Here is a 9,258-nt window from a genome sequence, read left to right on the forward strand (position 1 = left end):
AACCCAAGGTTAGTAGAAGAGAAACCATAAAGATCAGAGCATATATAAGTGAAAGAGACTAAAAAAATAAAAAACAAAAAAGACCAACGAAACTAAGAGCTGGTTCTTTGAAAAGATAAAATTGATACACCTTTAGCCAGACTCATCAAGGAAAAAAAGACATGGCCCAAATCAATAAAATCAGAAATGAAAAAGGAAAAGTTACAACTAAGACCACAGAAATACAAAGGAGTATAAAAAGATTACTACAAACAACTGTATGTCAATAAAATGTATAAGCCTGAAGAAAAGGATGAACTTCTAGAAATGCACAATCTCCCAAGACTGAGCCAGGAAGAAATAGAAAATATGAACAGACCAAATACCAGTAATGAATTTGAATTAGTAACAAAAAATAAATAAAACAAAAACAAACAAAAAAACCTCTCAACAAACAAAAGCCCAGGACCAAATGGCTTCATTCCAGGTGAATTCTACCAAACATTTAGAGAAGAGTTAACACTTGTGCTTCTAAAACTAGAACAAAAATTTTTTAAAACTTGTATGAAAAAAAAATTTTTGTATGGAAATACAGGTCTCTGAATAGCCAAAATAATCTTGAAAAAAAAATGGAGCTGAGAAATCACACGCCCTTGCTTCAGACTATACTACAAAACTACAGTAAAACAGTCTGGTATTGAGACAAAAATAGATACATAGATCAGTGGTACAGAATAGAGAGCTCAGAAATAAACCCATACACTTACAGTCAATTAATCTGTGACAAATGAGGCAGGAATACACCATGGAGAAAAGATACTCTCTTCAATACGTGGTGCATGGAAAACTGGACAGCTACATGTAAAAGAATGAAATTAAAATTTTCTCACACCATAAACAAAAATAAACTAAAAAAAGATTAAAGACTTAAATGTAAGGCCTGCATATTTTGGACTTGCCAGCCACAATCATATGCATCAAATCCTTAAAATACGTATCTTTATACACACATCCTATTGGTTCTGTTTCTTTGGAGAGTCCTGATTGATACAGTGAGTTGAAGAGGATGAGTATTTTTAATTTCCATGGATATTGCTAAATAATCCTCTAATGGGCTTATTCTAAATTATATACCCACAAGCAATATTTAAGAGTGCCTGTTTTCCATATACCTTCACCAACATAGTGTGATTTCAAATTTTATCTCATGAGTTTAAGAAAGTAACTCATTTTAATTTTATTTTGCATTTTCATCCATTAAATATTTTAATGTGTTAATCTTTCTAGAAAATACAATTTTGTTTGAGAAGAAATAGGAATACAATTTTATTTTTCCTGGATAATAAATTATCCAAGTGCTATGAATTCAGTAAACTAAAACTTTTCACACTATAAACTGCCACTCTTGTCATGTCCTAAAAGTGTATACATAAATATCTGGGGTACCCATTCATACACATCTCTGGTCAAAGCACATGAATATTTTCAAGGGTATGAACCTCATTTATTGACTAAGCTCTTCATTCTCCACTAGTTTTTTTTTTTTAAACATTTTTTTTATTGAGTTATAGTCTCCACTAGTTTTAAATGCCCCTTGTATCTTGTAATAAACTATTTAACATCTATTTCTCTGATTCCATATTTTATATTTTGTTCTGTTGTTTCCCCTCCTATTCTGGTGTCACTACTACAATGTTTTCACTTATTTCTCTTCTCTAGTCATACAATATATTTTAAACCAAGATTCCAATTTTTTTCCAGAATTTTCCTAGCTACTTTTGCTCATAATTGAACATTAGGATAGTTTTGTTTTATTTTTTTTCTAAAAATTATTTTGAGATTTTAGTTTAATATTAATTAACTAGATTAGGCTGTGGAAAACTGGCATGTTTATTGTGCTTAGGCTTTTCACATGATTCTTTCAAGCAAGTTTATTTCTCTATAAAGACAAACGTATCTTTATATAATGGTAAATTTCTACCATCCTTTCCCGTATTTATCATACTTATTTTGATTTAGGGATTAATTTTAAATAACAGTAACAACAGATTGCATTGAATGTGTCTAAATGTTTCCACATCAAGCATAATACCAGTTAACAGTTATATAAAGTACTCATATGTACATATATTCATATTTATAAATGCAGATATACTACTACTTATGGAAGTGTGGGGAAGATCCATTCTTATTTCCACAAATATATAAATATGCCATTTTAATTTTACCAGTGCTGACATCCACATCCAGCTTCATCTAATGTTTTCTTTTATGCAAGAATAGTGACAGGATTAGGGAAGCAAGTTGGATTAAAAAGCACTTGGTTGTACAAACGGCCAATAGGCACGTGAAAAAATGTTCAGTATCAATAATTATCAGAGAAATGTAAATTAAAACTACAATGAGGTATCACCTCACACCAGTCAGAATGGTCATCATTCGAAAGTCCAAAAATGATAAATGCTGGAGAAGGTGCAGAGAAAAGGGAACCCTCCTACACTGTTGGTAGGAATGTAGTTTGGTGCAGCCATTGTGGAAAACAGTATAGAGATTCCTCAAAAAACTAAAGATAGTCTTACCATATGATCCAGCAATCCCACTCTTGGGCATATAGCTGGAGGGAACTCTAATTCGAAAAGATACATGCACCCCAATGTTCATAGCAGCACTATTTACAATAGCCAAGACATGGAAGCAGCCTAGATGTCCATCAACAGATGACTGGATAAAGAAGTTGTAGTGTATATATATATAGTTGAATACTACTCAGCCATAAAAAAGAATAAAATAATGCCATTTGCAGCAACATGGATGGACTTGGAGACAGTCATTCTAAATGAAGTAAGACAGAAAGAGAAAGAAAAATACCATATGATACCACTTATATGTGGAATATAAAAAAAGACACAAATGAACTTATTTACAAAACAGAAACAGACTCACAGACACAGAAAACAAACTTATGGTTACCAAGGGGAAAAGGGGTGGGAAGGGATAAACCGGGATAAAATTCGAGATTTGCAGATACTACTATATATAAAATAGATAAACAACAAGTTTCTACTGTATAGCACAGGGAACTGTATTCAATATCTTGTAGTAACCTATAATGGAAAAGAATATGAAAAGGAATATATGTGTATGTATGACTGAAACATTATGCTATACACCAGAAATTGACACAACATTGTAAACTGACTATACTTCAATTTCAAAAAAAGCACTTGGCTGAGTTACATTGTTCAAATCCATCTACTAATACAATGCTTCTTCTAGCACTTAGATTCACCTGGAGCGCTTATTAAAACCCAGATGCCTGTGCACCTTACTCCCAACCCCCTCCAGAAATTCTGATTCATTAGGTCTGGGGTGGAGCCCAAGATTTGCATTTCTGACAAACTTTGAGTTGATGCGGCTACCATGAGTCTACACACTGCACTTCAAACAGCACTGCACTAAAGTCAGGTAATTTGCCCAGGATGCTCTTGAGCCAGCGGACCCACAATGTCTCTATTACTTGACATCTCGCCTTCCACATCTCATCTCACCTGCTCCCACATTTCACCAAATCCTCTGTCCCTGTGGATTTTGAAACATTATACATTGTTCTGCCAATAACTAATACATATGGTTCACACATGCCTTTTTTTAGTTGTTAATATGTAACATGGGGGAAAGTCCCTTAATCAGCTGTAGTAGAATCTTCCTGGTATTTTCAAAGGTAATATTTATCAGCACCCTAGGCATCTCTCAATATGCCTTCTCTCCTTCTACAATAAAATATTTGGCTAAGTCCATTTCTGAGTGTCTCTTTCTGCTAAATGTGGTCATGTGAAAAGAAACGATAGTACAGCACCTTCCAGGAACCTTCCTTCAGAGACAGCTCACCCTTTGTCTCCCTTTCACCTCTTGATCCATTTGGTGGGCTTGGAACAAGTTACTAGCACCTGGGACCATAAAGTGAAGGCCCCACACAGATGCGTGAGTAGAAGGAGCCCAGGTCTCTGTCACAGTGAAACGTCCTGCCCTGGACCACCTGTCCAGGGATCTACAAGAACAAAGTACTTACTCATTTCTATCTAGTTTAAGTGAAGACTGGTTTGGGTTTTCAGTTGAACCTAATCCTAACTAAATAATTTGGGCAATTAGAAATGGTGTCTAAATAGTTGTCTTAGCTGAACCCTTTATTTCGATTTGATGAGCTACAACTATGTCTCACTTTTGTGGTTGCAAGATTATAAACAAGCAGTTGTTTCCTTCTTACCCTGCCAATGTCTTCATCCATCTAATTGACCAAGACATGTTCTCATAAATCCACTAATGTAGTACACTGTTTCTATTGCCACAGAATACATAATATGCCCAAGCATACATAATTGCATAATTATATGCTTATAAATGCTCTAAAAACAAATACATTTATGTACTTACCACTAACCAAAAACATTTTTCTTCTGATCTGTATTACCCACCATTTTCCCATCTGTTACAGGAGTCTAAATTTCTTCCTTTCCCATAAAAGTAGTCTGTCTCTCTCTCTTCTTCCCCAGATCAATAATTAGCCTATCACAGAACTGATAAGCAATAGTTTATACATTTATAGATATATCTCTAAATATTTTAAGTTCAATCTCATCATGGCATCTCTAAACTTTTTCACTTTTTTCACCATTTTTTAAATTGCATATGGACCAACAATTAATACTCATGGGAAATATATACACAGTAGGATATAAATCTTTATGTGTGTATGTGAGTTTGTAAATAAAAAATGACAGACTGTAGGTTACAATCTTATCTGACAAGAAGCTATTAAAAGAGAATAATCAGTAGATGTAAGTAATCAAACACTAGGTTGAAATTATTCTTTTCACATTCATTTATATTTTGGTGGCCACAGACACAGTAAATATCAAGCAGCATTGGAGACTAGCTAGGGGGAGCCATAAGTTTGTATTTATATATGCTCTGTTTCTTGTCAGCATTATTATCAGTTCCTGATTTTATGTTTGATGATAAGGAAGGGCATGTGGATTTCTGTGATACTTAACTGTTTACCTATAAAGTTTTAGTTATGTCTCCTAAGAACACATCATTTATCCATGAGATGTGAAAGACCAGGAAGCTTGTTAAACTTGCTCATTTAAAAAAAAGAAAACGTGCTTGTTATCTGTCATTAAATGCATCAGTCACAGGCTGGAACCAACTCATAAGGCCTGGGAGAGCCAAATGGGTGTATGTCTTCCCAAGTCGGCCCTCAGTGACTTCCCAGTGTTAGCGTGCAATCAGCCACAGTGGCAGTATTTACACCACAGAAATGCGCAAGGTACAAATCAGTCCTTTGTTCCCCCTGGACTGCTGTTTGTAAAACATTTACCAGCACACCACTGAAGGTATTGAACTTGAATTTGTAAGAAACTGAACTTGCTCACTTAAGCTATAAATGAACTCACCAGATTTGTGTTAATTAATCCTAGCTGCTATTTTCTTACTAGACATTGAACATTCTGAGTTGTTCTCTCTTATACATGTAGAAAAACTGAAGTGACCGCTGACAGATCTGATTGAAAAATATTTCTCAGCATCTTTGTAATTCTACTGGCTTTCTCAGTTTCTCCATTTCCTTGGCTGACTTTTGTCTAATTCATCTTTAAAACAGACAGAGGCACTGTAAATACTCTCACTAGTGCTTCCACTTTGTACCTGACAATTGTTGATATATTTTAAATGTACATCATTTGGTATATAGATGTTATTAAATATATTTGTGTGGATTTTACTTTTAATCAATACAAAATGATTCTTTGCTCCACTGAATGATTTTTGTCTTGAGTTCTACATGAATAATGCCACTTTTTCGTTCTTTATCTTTTGCCTGTAACTTTCATTTTTAACACCTTTTTATTATTTTGCTTGAATAGGGCCTTTCCTTAATAGCTCATTCTTGGAGGTGGTTTTCCAGTCCGATCAGAGGACCCTTTCCATTTCATAGCAGAATTCAAACTATATGCATTTATCATAAAAATGAATAGATTTGGTTTTCCTTAACTTTTTATTTATTTTTTGCTTCCTTGCTATTAAAAAGTGTACTTTGTTGGATTAGCATCTTTGCTTTTTCCCCCTCCCTTTGGTGATCTGCTATGTTGATTCCTCTGGTGCCATCAAATCTCTGGGCTGATAGGGATATAGAATTATTTCTAGTGATTAACTTCTGTCCTTCATGGTACAGAGGGAAGAGGGAACATTTTTTCAAGTTTATGTCCTGATTTTAGGACACGGAGGACAGAGTTTTCCTTCTGCTTCCTCTCAGTTGCCGTCAACTAAAAAATACTACATCAAAGTGGCATACTTTGGAGTAACATATTCTATTATCCTTCAGAACTTAAGACTTGAGGTGAAAACCCCAAAGGACTTGTAGGCTTGAAACAAGCTGATTACTAAACTACTTTCCAAGGCGGGATGTCAAGTTAACTACAGGTATTTTGTTTTTCAGAGTGGGATATGTGAGTCTGGACCAGAGCCAGATGCTTCAGGTGAGAGAGGAGACAGTACTGCTACCTACCGTTCTCTGTCTTCTGTTCATGGGATGTTCAGTCCCACCTGTAAGTAGATGCTGAACAACAGAAATTCAGTTTGATAGGACAAAACATTTCAGAACAGCACTGGCTCCCACATCTTCTGTTCGAGCCCTAACTGGAGGAAGCTTCCCTGTAAAATCATCACCCTCCCCGTGCTCACTGTATTTCCCAGTGGAGCTGCCGCCCCACAGCCCTGCAGCACCTGCAGTTCACTGCAGGGAAATTCCTCTGAGTCTGTAAAACTGATCACAGTTTTTGTTTTGGTATATTATCCACATGGTAACTGGTGTTTCAGTCTAATCAGGAAACAGAAACCACCTGGATACTTAGAGGAGCGAGTAATGCAGAGAATGGGTTATCCACAGAAATAAGCTGAGAAGCCACAATGGGAACATCAGAGCAATTCAAGATGAGCAACAGAAAGCCTCTACCTCTGCCGTGTCTGGAGGGATGGAGGGAAGAGGCGGCATTGGGAGGGTGCAAGGCCATCTGAGAAAGAGTGGAATCATGCCGGTCTGACTGCATGAAATCCCTCTTCTCCTTCAGCCCCCTCAAGGCAGCTGCTAGAAGGAAGAGTCCCAGAGCAGTGGGTGGAGGAGAGAAAGAGCCTAGTCTCTCCTTCCTTCAGTCTCTAAGCATCTCCAGCTCTTCCTATCAGTGACCCCAGCCACCACCAGCAGCCACAAGGAGCCTGGGAAATTGAGTTGACAGCCAACCTCCCCCTGCACACAGAGCAGGGGAGGTAAGGGAAGAAGTGTGGCTGCAGCCCAGCCAGGCAGGTTCCTTCTCCTATCCCAGGCACTCCCATGGATTCCCAGGAGGCTGGCTTGGTGCCGTACTCCCCTCCTGCTGACTTTGTTAGGTTGAGGTGTCATCTCAGCACCCTAAATGTGCCATTTTTACTGACCCAGATAAAAACTTTCCTTACTTTTCATTAAACAAGACAAAATGAAAAAGAAAACCTACCCCTAAGGTATTTGGGAATATATCTGATTGTATGAAGATTTACAGGAACAAAGAGATTTCCCTTAGAGTAGTACAATTTTAAAGTGAATATTAGAACATCTTGTGTTTTAAGGAAGTCTCACTGTCATTTCTGCAGACTGGGCTCGTTGCTCCTGCCAATCATTCAACTTGCAGCTATCTGTTCTCTTTTGGTTCATCTTCACGGTGCACCATTCCTCACAGGGTCAAGAAATAAAATAAAAATCCACCAGTCTGCCTCCCCTAGTTCTCACCTGTGTGTGTGGTGTGTGTGTGTGTGTGTGTGAGCTCTCTTCAATCTCTCCTCCCAGCTGAGCTCCAGGCCAGGCTTTACACATCCCAGATGTGGGTTGAAATTTTGAAAATAACATCGGAATGCTGTCATAAAGGCAGAAGAGGAGGGAGATCCCCTGTCCTCCTTTGCCCTGAAGAGCCATTCTGATCAGTCCCACGTTTATCTCTGATTCTTTATTTTCGATGAAGCATTCTTATTAAAGTTGCATGACAATCAGCCAGGACAGGTTTGGCAGACGCCCCCACCATGCACCTCTGGCTTCTATGTGAGAGACACGTTACAGTACGCAGAGTTCTTACTTCACCATGTGGTTAAGTCTGAAAGATGACCAGTGATATCCTTCTAGACCCTTCCCTGAGACAATGCAGCAACAATCGCCTTTAAACAGCACGCTGGGGGCTTGCTGATACCCCGAGGCTCAGCCTGACCGGGGTGGCTAGAACACGCTGACTGCATCTTGTCTCTGGTGGAGAGGGGAGGACTAGCCCAAGATGCAGCCATTGCCAGGCCATCACCTGGGGCTCCAGCCGCTCCTGCTGTGTCTGCAGCCTGACAGATGCTTGATGCTTCAAGCCACCAGGAGACAGTCGGTGGGAACAGGAGGAAATGTGGGAAATTATCGTTTAGGTGTATGTGCAATATATGTGGGAAACTGATACTTGAGCATTCATTTTACTATCGAACGTAGCTGGTAATCTGAGAAGTCTTTCTTGTTTAAATCTGTGACTAATTTTGTTTTATTGTTTCATAGTCCTTTTTATTTTTCAATAAAAAGTTCAACAGCAGTGATATTTTAAAATGAATGTGCCTGTTTGGGAGAATTTTACTTAACATTCCCCCCTTTTATCACAAATTATCTCCAAAAATAATTCTTTTTTTTTTTTTTTTTAAAAAGTTCTGTCTCATTATGTTTGGCCTTATTATTTACCTAGGGGCAGCAAAGGTGTTAATGGACCAAGAAAGCCTCCTCCCCTCACTTTGCTCAGCAAATCTCCAGCCAAATGGTAGGAAGCAACTACTGAAACCAGAGGATTTCTGCCAAAACTGTTAAAAAAGGAATTGGAGATTTGTAAAGGCCTCTATTACTTGCTTTTCTAGTCCAAGCTCATGAAACTACCTCCTGGTTGGGTGACTTCATCTTTGTTCAAGGCCCCCGCAAATCTGCCAAGATGCTTGCCCTGCTTATTATCTGTGAGGCTGGGATCCTGACAGTTAGAGAATAAGACCAAGCCAGTTTGTCTGGACCAGCTTTGTGAATATTGATTCCACCTACAAAGTACAACCCATGTTCCATCATGGGGACTAGTTCCAACTGATGCCCCAAGAACTATGTCAAGTATGACAATCTATATACAGCCTCCACTGCACAAATGATTTGTCCAGTTTTATCTGGTATAAGGAAGAGAGTCTTACTAAACTTAA

The sequence above is a fragment of the Camelus ferus genome, chromosome 5 (genome assembly GCF_009834535.1).
Source record: "Camelus ferus isolate YT-003-E chromosome 5, BCGSAC_Cfer_1.0, whole genome shotgun sequence".
Taxonomy (NCBI): Eukaryota; Metazoa; Chordata; class Mammalia; order Artiodactyla; family Camelidae; genus Camelus; species Camelus ferus.